The sequence below is a fragment of the Dasypus novemcinctus genome, chromosome 28, assembly GCF_030445035.2.
Source record: "Dasypus novemcinctus isolate mDasNov1 chromosome 28, mDasNov1.1.hap2, whole genome shotgun sequence".
NCBI classification, from domain to species: domain Eukaryota; kingdom Metazoa; phylum Chordata; class Mammalia; order Cingulata; family Dasypodidae; genus Dasypus; species Dasypus novemcinctus.
Genome location: NC_080700.1, coordinates 4,732,223 through 4,747,753, shown reverse-complemented (window position 1 = coordinate 4,747,753; position 15,531 = coordinate 4,732,223). Strand labels below are relative to the sequence as shown.

The 15,531-nt window shown below is 39.8% G+C and overlaps 1 long non-coding RNA gene and 1 other non-coding gene across 4 annotated transcripts in view; one reads left to right on the top strand and one right to left on the bottom strand.

Moving 5' to 3' along the window:
- The window catches only part of LOC139437796 (uncharacterized), an 84,136-nt gene that overhangs the window by 17,104 nt on the left and 51,501 nt on the right, over positions 1-15,531 (bottom strand). For 2 of the 3 annotated variants that reach the window (XR_011647692.1, XR_011647693.1), the window contains one exon: positions 11,959-12,023. The exons of the other annotated variant lie outside the window; for it this stretch is intronic. This is a non-coding gene — a long non-coding RNA (uncharacterized lncRNA). The remainder of the gene's footprint in view (positions 1-11,958; positions 12,024-15,531) is intronic. 3 annotated transcript variants of the gene reach the window in all.
- On the top strand, positions 764-826 carry LOC111759018 (U7 small nuclear RNA). The gene has a single exon (XR_002793118.2). It is a non-coding gene; the product is annotated as a U7 small nuclear RNA (small nuclear RNA).

Sequence of the window (15,531 nt, the reverse complement as noted above, 5' to 3'; positions counted from 1 at the left end):
GCCCAGAATAAATACACATAGTAAGCCAAATGCCAAGACACCAACAAAAACTGCAATCCATCCCAAGAAACAGGAAGATATGGCCCAGGTAAAGGAACAAGGTAAGCCTCCAGATGACATAAAGGAGTTGAGACAACTAATCATAGGTGTTCCAACAAATCTCCTTAAGAAATACAATGAGCTGGCTGAAAAGATTAAGTATATTAAGATAACACTGGACAAGTACAAAGAAGAATGTGAAAGCATACACAGAAAAATAGGAGATCCTATGGGAATGAAAGGTGCAATAAATGAAATTAAAAATACACTGGAGTTATATAACAGCAGATTTGAGGAGGATAAAGAAAGGATTGGTGGGCTTGAAGAAATAGCCTCTGAAAGCAAACATAAAAAAGAACAGATGGAAAAAAGAGTGAAAAAATTGAACAAGGTGTCAGAGAACTAAATGATAACATGCAAACATATGTGTAAAGGGTGCCCAAGAAGGAGAAGAGAAGGGAAAAAGGGCAGAAGGAATATCTGAAGAAATAATCTTAGAAAAATTTGAAACCCAATTGAAGGACATGGATATCCATGTCCAAGAAGCAAAACACAGTCCCATTTGAATAAATCTAAACAGACTTAACTCCAAGACATAGTAATCAAAATGTCAAATGCCAAAGACAGAATTCTGAGAGCAGCAAGAGAAAAGCAATGCATAACATATAAGAGATACCCAATAAGATTAAGTGCAAAGTTCTCATGGAGGCAAGAAGACAGTCGTGAGTGTTACAGCTCTTTGAGAATTTGTCTAGTAGGTCTTCTGGATCTTGCTGGAAGGACCTCACATTCCCCATATTTTTTTTATACTAGTTTTTCTTCCCCTCCCCCACCCTGCTGTTACTGCTGTCTATGTGATAATCTGTCTCTATTTCTTTTTTATCTTTGTGATAATCTGTCTCTATTCCTCTTTCTTGTCTTCTCTTCTCATCTTTCCTGTCTAGAATTACCAGGATTTCATCCTGAGGAACTCTGATGTGAAGAGAGATTCCCTGTCAATTGTGCCACCTGGTCTCTTCAGTGCTTCACCTTGACTATCTCCTTGTCTATTATTGCTTCATGATCTTGGGGCGTGACTCACTTGCACGGGCACTGCCTCGCCATGTGGGTATTTGGTCACCACATGGGCACTGGCTTGCTGGGCAGGTACTCAGCACACCACATGGACACTCAGCTTGCCAAGTGGGCACCCACATGTGCACATGGCACAGCATGCAGGCAATGGGCTCACCACTTGGGCACTGGTTTACCATGCAGGCACACTTTCTCTTCTTCCTGTTCACCAGCAGACCACAGGGACTGAACCTGGGTCTTCCCATATGGTAGGCAGAGGCTCTATCACACGAGCCACATCTGCATCCCACATTCCCTGTAAGAACAGAGTTAAGTTCCCATTAATAAACTGGGTGTTCTTTAAAAAAAAAAAATACAACATTGGTATGACATATTTAAGAAGCTGCAAGGGAAAATTTTTGAGCCAAGAATCTTATATCCAGCAAGACTGTCTTTTAAAATTGAGGGGGAGTTTAGAATTCACAGATAAACAGAAATTGAGAGAGTTTATAACCAGGAGACCAGCTTTGCAAGAAATATTAAAGGGTATGTTACAACCTGAAAAGAAAAAACAGGAGAGAGAGGCTTGTAAGAGAGTCTAGAAATGAAAAGTGTATCAGAAAAGGTAAACAAAAGTGTCAAAGAGTGGTGAAAATATGACAGATCAAACACCAATATTTAGGAATCAAATTGACAAACATTATAAAGCACTTACTTGTATTCCGAAAACTACAAATCATTGTTGAAAGAAATTTAAAAAGACCTAAATAATGGGAAGAACATGCCATGCTCACGTGTTGGAAGACTAAATATGATTAAGATGTTATTTCTACTCAAATTGATATACAGATTGAGTGCAATTCTGATAAAAATTGCACCAGCATTTAAAAAGTAAGTGGAAAGCATGATTATCAAATTTATTAGGAAGGGTAAGGGGTCATGAATACCAGAAACACCTTAAAAAAGGAAAGTGAAGTTGGAGGACTCTCACTTCTGGACTTTAAATCATATTACCAAAGTATACTGTTGAAAACAGTATGGTATTGGCATAAAGACAGATACACCAATGGAAATGAACTGATGGTTTCACAAACAGTCCACATCTAGGTTCAAGAGATTTTTCTCAAGCCTGTCAAATCCACCCAGCTCAGGCAGAACAGTCCATTCAATAAATGGTGCTGGGAGAACTGGATATCCTTAGCCAGAAGAAAGAAAAATGACCCTCTCACACACCTTATACAAAAATTAACTCAAAATGGAACAAAAACCTAAAGATAAAAGCAAGAACCATAAAGCTTCTAGAAGAAAATGTAGGAAAGTATCTTCAAGACCTGGTTTAGGTAATGGATTCTGAAAGGAGATAAGAGCAGGACTGACATGAACTACTTATGTTTAAAGTAAGCAGAAGCTTTAATTAACCTTACTGTAAAACTGTGGAAACATACATAGATGATGGTAACATTATAGTGATTAACAGCTGGTGTATAAATGGGAATGTGGCTGAAAAGTATAGTCTAAGGATGTAAATTCTAATTGACAGAAAGCTAGAGAATAAATTGTAACTGAATAACACAGTAAACCCACAGGTGGATGACAATAGCAGTTGATGGTACAGATGTGAGAGTGTCCTTTGTGATCTAGAGTAGATATATATCACTATTTGCAGGGTGGGGTGAATGTGGAGAAGCATGGGAAAAATACAACTGGAATGATGTATGGACTCTGGTTTACAAAATTAGTGTAATATTCATGCATCTATGCCAAAGAGGTACTGTGTTGATAATGTGGGAGTATGGAAAAAGTGTGCGAAGTGTAAGCTATGAACCTGGAATAATTAGATGACATTCTTTCACAATTTTTAACAAATGTGCCACCACACAGTGGTGTGTTGAAGAAGGGTGTTGTATGGGAATTCTGTACATGTGCATGATTGTTTTGTAAGTTTACAACTTCTGTCATAAAAATATATTTAAAAAATAATAATAGGGTAGGATGGAGGAAAAATACACCAAATGTAAGATAGGGACTGTCGTCAGGAATAAGATTTTTATGACATTCTTTCGGAATTTGTTACAAATGTCGCACAATGGACACTGTTGGTAGTGGTTGATATATGGGACCCTTGTATGATGTTAGGCATGTTTGCTTCATTAAGTTCACAACTTTTAATATGCACTGTTTATGCATGTTCACATATAAGTCATATAAAAATAATAGGGTGGATTTGGGGAAAAATACTCCAAATGTAAGATACTTTGGTTACTAGTAATATTTTGAGGATGCTCTTTAATCATTAGTTAAAAATGTTTGACAACAATGTAAGGCATTTGTGGAGGATGAGGTATGAGAGTCCTGTATGTCATGTATGTTTTGTAAGTTCACAACTATTACTTTACATTTTTTGTTTACATAATTTTATGTAAGAGTGACAGACTTCAATAAATGAAGAAAATGGAAAGAAAAAAAAAAAAACACCCGCAATTCAGAAGTCCCCTGGGTGGAATAAGAGAATGGAGGTAATGAAGGAAAGAATCAGGGACATGGAATGTAGACCAGTAACATGATCTAATGAAAAACACAGACTGGGGGAAAAGGCTAAACTAAAGTTAGCAGGAGGAGACGGGGCAAGATGGCATCTGAGTGAGTGCACCTCATAATCTCTCCTGCAAAGAAGTGGCTGATTAGGGATGGAGTCCTGCTGGACTGAGCAGTTTCAGGTACAGGGCAGGAGGTGTCTGGAAGCCGATTTGGTGAGACAGCGACAGAAGAGATTCTTGCAAGAGGTAGAATTTTGGGTTTCTGACACAGAGGTCAGAAGTTGTGGGCAGGACCCTTCCCCCTAGGGCTGGTGGCCCAGCTGCAGTGATCCCTGAAAACTTTGCTGTGCTGAGGTGTTCTCAAACTCTGAGCAGGCTGTTTCAGGGGCTTGGAGGGCAGGAGGTGTCTTGATGTCGATTTGGTGAGACAGTGACAGAAGAGATTCTTGCAAGAGGTGGAATTTTGGGTTTCAGACACGGAGGTCAGAAGTTGTAGGTGGAATCTTCCCCCTAGGACTGGCGGTCCGGCTGTGGCAATCCCTGAAAACTTGGTTCTGCTGTGGTGTCCCCAGACCCTGAGAAGGCTGTTTCAGGGGCTTGCAGGACAGGAGGTGTCTGGAGGTCGATTTGGTGAGACAGTGACAGAAGAGATTCTTGTGAGAGGTGGAATTTGGGGTTTTTGACACGGAGGTCAGAAGTTGTGTGCAGGACCCCTCCCCCTAGGGCTGGCAGCCCAGCCATGGCAATCCCTGAAAACTTTGTTGTGTTGTAGTGTTCCCAAACTCCATGTTTACCAGAAGCATGGTTCCCAGGTCTGTATCCCCTAAACCCTGGTAGCCCACACTCCAGAGACTCACATACCTTGAGTCTGCAATATCACAGACTTCCCATTCCTGAATCCACCGCACCATGAGATACATCTGAGGTCAGTGATTACCCTAGCCTTCCAAGTTTTTTTTTCTTTGAGCTTGGAGGAGCATGCCAGCTGACTTGGGGAGAGTCTGGGAAGAAAGGAGAGGGGAATCTGAGGAGAAAGCCCAATTTATCTAAACATCCTGGGATAGGAAACTTCCATCTGGGAGAAGGTGGAATCAGAAAATCAATTAGACCTCCCCTAGCACACCTAAGGGGAAGGGACTGTAGGATGTGTTATCCAAGCTTCCAATAGCATATTTGGGGTTTCTGGTGAGGTGTAGGTGCTCTCATGCTGGAAATAGAGAGTCATACTCTTCTGTGTTGAGTTGGTTCAACTAGGACTCACTTGAATCTCCTATGGGACCTCTCAGGCAGCTTCCCTGCTGCCCTGGGAGAGAGAGAAGTGAGGAAGGGAGAAAGGAGGAAGGCCAGATCCCTAAGCGTTTTATTTAACTGCAAAGAGGATTCTTAGCTTGAAACTTTGGTTCTTTCTTTTTTTTTTTTTGTCATGGTTGCTACTGTTGCATTGTCTCCTGCTCTTTTCTCCCGTTTTATTACCCAAGGTCCTTTTTCATTTATTTTGTTTTTCTCTCTTTTTCTAGCTTGTTCCCCCCTTCTTTTCTTTGTTTCCTCCTTCTCTTCTCTTTTTTTTCCCCTTTTTCTCTCTTTTTCTTCTTTTTTTATTTTATCTTCTTTATATAATAGGTGCTGAAGGGAGCACTTCACATTTGCTGTTTCCTCATCATCCATTTCTTCTTTTCTGTGTGTATTGATTTTGGACACCTACACTCTCCCCTTTCCTTTACATCTTTCTAACCTCCATCATCTACTGTTTCTCTTACATTCTACCTCCCTTTCTTTGGCCCCCAAATTGTCTGACTTTTTATTTCTAATAACTTTGTTCTGTTTTCTGTCTTTTATTCACTATTGATATTATTGACTTTCTTTTCTCTTTCCTTTCTCTCATGAAAACACTGGCCTTTTAACTTACTATATTCCTCCCAATATTCAGTTGACTGTCTCATTATAGGTACTCTACTTACTGCTATAACTTTACACAACTTAAATAAGTCTAATATCTACTCTCCTAGATCTCACATTGTTGCACTGTTAACAATTATTACCAATACTACTTCATACATTTTCTTTTCTTACTTATTTTGCTTCCTCTGGCCCTAAACTTAGCCAGCAACAAGAAAATAGAGTAAGAAGAACAAAGTGACAAAGATAAGATGTAACACTTCTGCACGAACAACACTAATTAATCCCCATGACTAGACAAAGAAGCTAAGGAACTGATTAAACCCAACAAGATAAAATGATGACCAGACAGCAACAAAAAACTACAAACCAAACCAATAATCAGGAAAACATGGCCAAATACAATGAACAAACTAAAAATGAGTAAGAGAGCAGAACATCAGAGAAGTAATTAAAGCAATCAAAACATATATTAGAGACCAGCTTAATGAAGTAAAGGAAAGATTAACAACATGAAGAAAACACTTGGAGAGAATAGAGAAGAAATTTCAGTCATACACAAAGAGATAACAGATATGATGATGATGAACACCACAGTTCAAGAAATCAAAAATACGCTCTCAGCAAATAGCAGCAGATTACAAGAGGCAGAGGAGAGAATTAGTGACATGGAAGACAGTACATGTGAAATCAAACAGATAGTAGAACTGATCGATAAAAATATAGAAAAAAACCAGCTGTGACTTAGGGACCTGAATGAAAATGCAAAACACACAAACATACATATCATAGGCATCCCAGAAGGAGAAGAGAAGGGAAAGGGCACAGAAGGGGTGTTGGAGGAAATAATGGCTGAAAACTCACAAAATCTACTGAGGGAGATGGATGGACATGTCCAGGAAGCACAACACACTGCAAACACCATAAATCCCAACAGGCCTACCCCAGGATGTATACTTGTCAAATTACCCAATGTTCAAGACAAAGAGAAAATTCTAAAAGCAGCAAGAGAAAAGAAAGCCACTACATACAAGGGAGGCTCCATAATATTAACTGCTGATTTCTCATCTGAAACCATGGAGGCAAGAAGGCAGTGGTATGATAGACTCAAGGTACCAAAAGAAAAACATTTCTGAGTACGAATACTCTACCCACCTAAACTAGCATTTAAAAATGATGGAGAGTTCAAAATATTCACAGATAAACAGAAATTAAAAGAGTATGCCAACAAGAACCCTACCCTTCAAGAAATACTAAAGGAGTTCTGCAGGAAGAAAGATAAAAACAGGAGAGGCAGAGTTGGAAGACAGTGTAAGAGCAACAAAAAAGACAAAAAGAGAAGAAAAGCAAACAAACAAAACTGAAAAACACAAGTCCAAAGAAAATATGGCTAACATAAATAATTTCTTAAAAGTAATAACACTGAATGTCAATGGATTAAATTCACCTGTCAAGAGATCAGACTGGAAGACTGGATAAAGAAATATGACCCATCTATATGCTGTCCAGAAGAAACACATCTTAGACCAAGGAATTCATGGAGGTTGAAAGTTAATGACTGGAAAACAATCTTATGAGCAAACAATAACCAAAAAAAGGCAGGAGTAGCTATATTAATATCAGACAAAATAGACTTTAAATGTGAAACAATTGTGAGAGACTAAGATGGATACTACATATTAGTGAAAGGGACAATCTGTCAAGAAGATCGAACAATCATAAATATTTATGTTCCTAACAAGGGCACCTCTAAATACATGAGGCAAACACTGGAAAAACTAAGTAAAAGAATAGATGCCTCTAAAATTATAGTGGGGGACTTTAATACACCACTATCAACTTTGGACAGAACATCTCAGAAGAGAATCAATAAAGAAACAAAAACTTTGAACAGTATATTAGAGGAGCTAGACCTAATAGACATATACAAATCACTACACATGAATACAGCAGGATATACATTTCTCTCAAGTGCACATGGATCATTTTCCAAGATAAACCATATGTTAGGGCACAAAGAAAGGCTCAAGGAATTCAGAAAGATCAAAATCATACAAAATAATTTCTCTGACCACAGTGGCGCAAAGCTGGAAATCTACAAGGGCCAAGGGCCCAGTTTTTACACCAAGATATGGAAATTAAACAGTAGACTGTTAGAAAAACAGTCAAAGAGGAAATCTCAAAAGAAATTAATAACTACCTTGAAACTAATGAAAATGATAACACAACATACCAAAACATACGGGATGCAGCAAAAGCAGTACTGAGCGGGAAATTTATAGCCATAAATTCATACATCCAAAAAGAAGAGCCAAAATTGAAGAACTAACTGCACATTTGGAGGAATTAGTAAAAAAAAAAAAAAAAAAAAAAAAAGTAATCCAACAGGAAGAAGAAAGAAAAAAGATAAGAGCAGAACTAAATGAAATAGAAAATAAGAAAGCACTTGAAAAGATAAATAAAACCAAAAGCTGGTTCTTTGAGAAGATCAATAAAATTGACAAACCCTTAGGTAGACTAACGAAGAAAAAAAGAGAGAAGATGCAAATATACAAAATAAGAAATGAGAAAGGAGATATCACCACTGACCCCACAGAAATAAAGACTAACATAAGAGCATACTTTGAAAAACTATATTCCAAAAAAAAAATGACAATTCAGAGGAAATGGACAAATTCCTAGAAACACATAAGCAGCCTATATTGATGAAAGAAGAAATTGATGATCTCAACAAACCAATCACAAGTAAAGAGATAGAATCAGTCATTAAAAACCTACCAATTAAGAAGAGCCCCGGGCAAGACGGCTTCACAGGTGAATTCTACAAAACATTCCAGAAAGAACTAACACCAATCCTGCTGAAACTCTTCCAAAAAAACCAAACAGAAGGAACATTACCAACCTCATTCTATGATGCCAACATTACCCTAGTACCAAAGCCAAAGACATCACAAGAAAGGAACAATATAGACCAATTTCTCTAATGAACCTAGACATAAAAATCCTCAACAAAATACGTGCTAGCTGTATTCAACAACACATTAAGCGAATTATTCACCATAACCCAGTGGGATTCATTCCGGGTATGCAAGGATGGTTCAACATAAGAAAATCAATCAATGTAATACACCATATAAACAGAGTGAAGGAAAAAAATCACGTGATTATATCTATAGATGCATAAAAAGCATTTGACAAAATACACACCCTTTCCTCATTAAAAAAAAAAAAAACTGCAAAAGATCGGAATACAAGGAAATTCTCTGAACATGATAAAGAGCATATATGAAAAACCTACAGCCAACATCATTTACAATGGTGAAATCCTAAAATCTTTCCCTCTAAGATCAGGAACAAGACAAGGATGCCCACTCTCACCTCTTCTATTTAACATTGTCTTAGAAGTACCTGCTCGAGCACTGAGGCAAGAACTAGATATAAAAGGCATTCAAATTGGAAAGGAAGAGGTCAAAATTTCATTATTTGCAGATGACATGATTCTATACATAGAAAACGCTGAGAGGTCTACAACAAAGCTTCCAGAACTCATAAATGAGTTTAGTAAAGTTGCAGGTTATACGATCAAAGCACAAAAATCAGTAGCATTTCTGTACACCAATAATGAGCAAGCTCAGGAGGAAATCAAGAAACAAATAGCATTTACAATAGTAAATAAAAAATCAAATACCTAGGAATAAATTTACTGAAGATGTAAAATACGTACACACAGAGAACTACACAACATTGTTCAAGGAAATCAAAGAAGACCTAAATAAATGGAAGAATATTCCCTGTTCATGGATAGGAAGACTAAATATTATTAAGATGTCTCTCCTACCAAAACTGATCTACACATTCAACACAATCACAATAAAAATCAACACAGCATTCTTTAATGAACTAGAAAAACTAGCTATGAAATTTATTTGTAAAGGAAAGAGGCCCCGAATAGCCAAAGACATACTGAAAAAGAAAAATGAAAGTGGAGGAAACATACTACTGACTTCAAAACATACTATGAAGCTACAGTAGTGAAAACAGTATGGCACTGGCACAAGGATAGATACACTGACAAATGGAACCAAATTGAGAGTTCTGATATAAATCCTCCTATATACAGTCAAACAATATTCGATAAGGCCACCAAACCCTCTCAACTGGGAGAGAATGGCCTCCTCAACAAGTGGTGCCTCAGTGGCAGACTTGGCCTCGTGGTTAGGGTGTCCATCTAACCCAAGGGAGGTCCACGGTTCAAACCCCGGGCTTCCTTGACCATGTGGAGGTGGCCCATGCTGGCCCATGTGCAGTGCTGATGTGCACAAGGAGTGCCGTGCCACGCAGGGGTGCCCCCTGTGTAGGGGAACCCACGCGCAAGGAGTGTGCTCCGTAAGGAGAGCCACCCAGCACGAAAGAAAGTGCAGCCTCCCCACGAATGGCACCACACACACAGAGAGCTGACACACAAGATGACTCAACAATGAGAAACACAGATTCCCCTGTAGGTGACAACAGAAGCAGACGAAAAAGACGCAGCAAATAGACACAGAGAACAGACAACTGGGGTGGAGGGTGGGAAAAGGAGAGAAACAAACAAACAAACAAAAGGAAAAAAAAAAAAAAGGTGCCTGGGGAACTGGATATCCATTTGTAAAAGAATGAAAGAGGATTACCAACTCACACCTTATACAAAAATCAACTCGAGATGGATCAAAGACCTAAAAATAAGAGCTAAGCCCATAAAGACTTTGGAAAGCAATGTTGGAAACCATCTACAGGATCTTGTATTAGGAAATGGCTTCATGAACTTCACACCCAAAGACATGTTAAATGACACCAAAAATGTATAGGGGCCGATAGGCTAAAATGTAAATCATAAGGTAAAACATAAGATAACTAAAATTTTAGAAAATTGTATAGTCTAAAATATAAACCACAATGTAAACACAAATGTTACCTTGTTTGAAAGCTATTGTCTCAATTACTGTACATCAGTTTCAGTAAATATATTATAAATATGTAAAAAGATTATTGCTGTGGAAGAGAAAAGGGTTTTATGTTGGATATGTGGGAGTACCGTATATTGTATATACAAATTACTGTGATCTAAAACTTTTGTGAAAACAAGCTTAATAATTAGGAAAAAAAAAGAATGGACATAGACACTGAGGAAAAGACGGAAGAAGTTGCCTTGTCAATTTGCATACAGGGCAACACTTATTGCAGTGATGGAAGGCAAAACATCAAAAACAAAGCTTTTGCATTTTTAAATTTTTTGATACCCCAATTAATTTTTACCTTAATTTTTCTAAATTAATATGTATTCTATATCTAACCTTTAAACCCATCACAATATTCCATTTTACTATTAATGGAACCTGGCAATATATTGGACTTCATTTTTGAATAAGTTTTGGATCACAGAGAGTTTCAACATGGCAGGGGAGGAATACTGGTGTGGGATGTTATTGACAGGGGACACATGGTTGGCAGGGAGTTCTCTGAGGTACATATCCACGGTACATAAAAATATTTGGATATTTTCATAGTGGTTATAATTAAAAACAAGTGAGGGAGTGCTATGTTCTTAGCCAGGGGAGCTCTATCACATTCCCTAAAGGAACAGCAACAATCCCCCAAGTGCAACAGCAAAGACCAAAAAAGAAGGAAGGTCCAACAATGAGCCCTTGATACTAATGACTATGTTTGTCAGCCTGTGCACCTGAAATAAGAACAAGGCCTAGAGCTGCAGGGTACCTAAGAGTTACCTCTTGAGAACCTCCATGTTGCTCAAATGTGGCCAGTCCCGAAGCCAAACTCAGCATGTAAATGCATTGCCTTCCCCCCAGCGTGGGCCATGACTCCTGGGGATGAGCCTCCCTGGTGCCAAGGGATTACTATCAAGTACCAGCTGATGATGTAACTAGAAAATGACCTTGAATAAAAGGGTCAACTCAGACCAGCAGAATATCTCAGTCTACATATAATACCAGGAGTTAAAAATGCTTTTTGACCTGAATAAAAGGGGGAAATGGAAAGGACAAATGTGTTTATATGGCTGAGTCTCCATAAGCTGGGAGGTTATCAGAGGAGTCGCCCTTATGCACACCTCAGCGGAGTCCCACAAAGTAGATACAACCCCAGGTACTGGTTCTTCTGAGGGCTACAGAGATCCACAGGTTCTATGGTCATGGCAGATGGAGTTCAGTGCCATGTCAGTTGGCCCTACTTTGGAGTTTGTGTTTCTGTGTGATGGAGCTGGACTCAGATGTGATCTTTGTCCACAAGCCTCTCCTGTTACTTTTACCAGACCTGTAGTTGGCACTGGGGTTTAGTGTATACCCAGGGGACCTGAATCTCTGGACAGACCATGTGATAGCCAGGTCCTAAGCCTCAACAGACTTGCAACTGCTACACTCTGGTTTATTGGACTTACCCACTCAGCTAACAGGGAGGTGAAGAAGGTCATCCACCACACCAGGGAGCCAAGAGTGCCTACAACTGAAAGCAGGAGAATTGCATTCAGCAACCATGTGGAATCTATGCCCCCTCTTGATACAGATGTGGACACAACCATTCCAAGGTACACATAATGGAGGAATAGAGTATGGATTAGCATGGTCTTAATGATATTCTATACATAAACTATTGTGATTAGTAATCGAAGAAAATGTGGCATTGGTGTGGAGAAAGTAGCAATGGTGGCTGCTGGGGGTAGGGAGTGGGAGGAAGAGATGTGATGTGGGGGCATTTTCGGGACTTGGAGTTGTCCTGGGTGGTGCTGCGGAGACAGTTACCGGACACTGTATGTCCTCCCATGGCTCACTGGGTGGACTGTGAGAGAGTGTGGGCTATGGTGTGGACCGTTCACCATGAGGTGCAGCGGTACTCAGAGATGTGTTCACCAAGTGCAGTGAATGTCTCATGATGATGGAAGAGGTTGTTATGGGAGGAGGAGTGGAGTGAGGGGGTGGGGGGTATAAGGGGACCTCATATTTTTTAATATAACATTAAAAAAAGAAAGACAAAAAAAAGAGAAAACAACAAAACACAGATTCCTGGTGCCACTGATAAGGATAGAAGCAGTCACAGAAGAACACAGTGAATGGACACAGAGAGCAGACAACTGGGGGGAGGGGAAAGGGAGAGGGAGAAATACAACATTAATCTTAAAATAAATAAAGTTAACAGAACGTCAGAAAGCTGTAGGACAGTTAACATTCAAGCTAAATGCTGATGGGAGAAGAAAGAATGGTTCACAATAAATATGGGCTAAAACAGACTGAACACTACCCAACCTTGTGGCACACAGATCCGAGAAGCTAAGAAAATCACACCCTGACACATCATTAAAAAAAAACAGCTGATAATCAAAGATGAAAAATTCTGAAAGGAACCTAAGAAAAATGACACATTATAGGAGAATAACAATTTGAAGGCCTGTCATTTTTCCTCAGATCCAGTAAGAGGCCAGAAGAGGGTAAAACAGGATCTTTAAAGTGCTGAAATAAAAAAATACCAACCCAGAATACTACATACAGCAAAATCTGTTCAAGGATTGAAGACAAAAAAGAAGACAGATGAAGAGGACAGAGAAATCTAAATTCATCACTTGACAAGTTGCTCTGTAAAGATGTGAAAGCAACATCTTCAGATAGAAGAGAAATAATTGTAAGAGGAAAACTTTGAACTTCATGACCAGAGATGGTGAGTATCTGGGTATATATGACAACCTATTTCACAATTGTTAATTTTTTTTATTAAATAGTTTTTCTTAAAGATACATAGATGACAAGAAATGTTACATTAAAAAATATAAGAGGTTCCCACACACCCCACAACCCACCCTCCCAACTCCTCCCACATCAATAACCTCTTTCATCATTGGGGCACATTCATTGCATTGGGTGAATACATTTTGGAGCACTGCTGTACTGCATGGATTATAGTTCACATTGAAGTTTACACTCTTCCTCAGTACATTCAGTGAGTTATGCAGGGTATATAATGTCCAGCATCTGTCCCAGCAATATCATTTAGGATAACTCCAAGTCCCCAAAATGCCCCCACATCACATCACTTCTTTCCTCTCCCTGTTCTCATCAAGTACCGTGGCCACTTTCTCCAGATCAATGCTATGGTTTCTTCCATTACTAGTCACAATAGTTCTATAGTAGAATACCAATAAGTCCACTCTAATCCATATTTAATCCTCCCTCTTGTTGGACCCTGGGTTGGTGATGTCCACTCCACCACTGTATTGAGAGGGGGCTTAGATTCCACATGGTTGATGGATGCGATTCTCTTGTTTGGAGTTGTAGGCACTCTTGGTTCCCTTGTGTGTTGCTTGACCATCTTCACCGTCCTGTCAGCCAACCTGTGCAAGTCCAACAACCTGTGCAAGTCCAACAAACTGGAGAGTAGGAGCTGCAACTCTGCTCAGGGCCTGAGTGGAACATGGCCAGTCCAGAGATTGAAGTCTCCAGGGTCTACACCAACCCCAGCACTAACCACAGGTTCAGTAAAAGTGACAGAAGAGGCTTATGTAGAAAGTTCACATCTGAATCCAATGCCATCACACTCAGGAACACAAATTCAATATACAAATGAATAATGAGCAGAAATCGGATGATTTTGGGGGTAGATGGCCATACTGCAGGTACAGGAAATGCATATGACAATTATAACCAAGAGTAGGGTTTAAATACCCTATATAACTGTGAGGCATCTATGTTTTACTTGAATTGTTAAAGCATTAACTGATTAGTATGTGAGAACTTATACCCAGAGCACCCACTGAAAACAATTCCAAACAAAGTAAAAAACTGGAGAACCAGATCAGCCTTTATCTAGGAGATACGATTAAGCAGCTAAAAGAGTGGCACAGAGGGTTTTTATGTGAACAAAAATATTCATTTCTCTTGGCTAGAGCATGCCATTGGTTTTGTTTTCTAGGGTTTTTTTTTTGTACAGTCACAGAACTTTATTTCTAAATCAGACAGTAAGTACTCAAAGGTTAAAGTTTATAAAAAAAAAAAAGAGAACATAAATACCTATACTGACAATGTCCTAATTCTAGTGCCCAAGAGGAATTCTAACCAATGCGAAAACAAGTGATGTCCCTGAACTAGAAACAACTTCAAGAGTTTTTGGTTGGGGTTGTCACTGGTGTCCCGGTTTCTTGGAAGAACCTACCTATGACTTTCCATTTCATGGCCCCCTACTTGAATTCTCAGGCATTCCTAATCCTAGGGCTATAGTCGCTGGGCAAGCTTTGCTCCTCCCAAGGGCCAAAGACCTATCAGGACAATGAAAGAAGGGCTCTGATGGCTTGGGAATACAGAATCTGCATTCAGGCCTCTGAGGGTCAGGGGAGGCCTGGCCTCCCTCCTGTCCAGACCCAGGCCTTAAGAGAAAACTCCCTAACAAAGCACAGAAAGCAGCTCCACCCAGAACTCCGGGATCTCTCTGAACCATGCACCATAGAAAATGCTGTCAGGAGCTCAGACTCCATTCCAGGTTTACTGCCCCTGAGAAGGAGAGAGGTCCAGCCCTGTCTGTCTCCCAGCTGCTCCACAGGTACACAAAGAATGTGAGTGAGGATGGGCATCTTCCTATCTCCTCAGCCTCCATGAAAACCCCAAGAAAGATCCAGATCAATCAGGCCTCCAGTCACCACAGAGCAGAAAAAAGTTAAGGGATGGCTCACCCACATCTGACAGTTCCAGGCACCATTAACATTTAACATAATATTCCTCTGCTGTCACACAGGTGAGGGGCCCACCTGAGGCTGCCATCATGCGTGTGTGCGCAAGCACACCCCAGCTAGGGTACTGAGTCACTGCTGAGGATCTAGACCCAGGAAAAGGAAGCAGTGCTCTGGATGATTCAACAGTTCCCCGGGTGGAAAGACTGAAGCATCCCTGCATGCAGCACCTCACAACCTTCCTGTACTTTCCCTGGCCTGCTCCTGGACTGCTCCTCCACCAACTGCCCCTGCAGCTTCCCA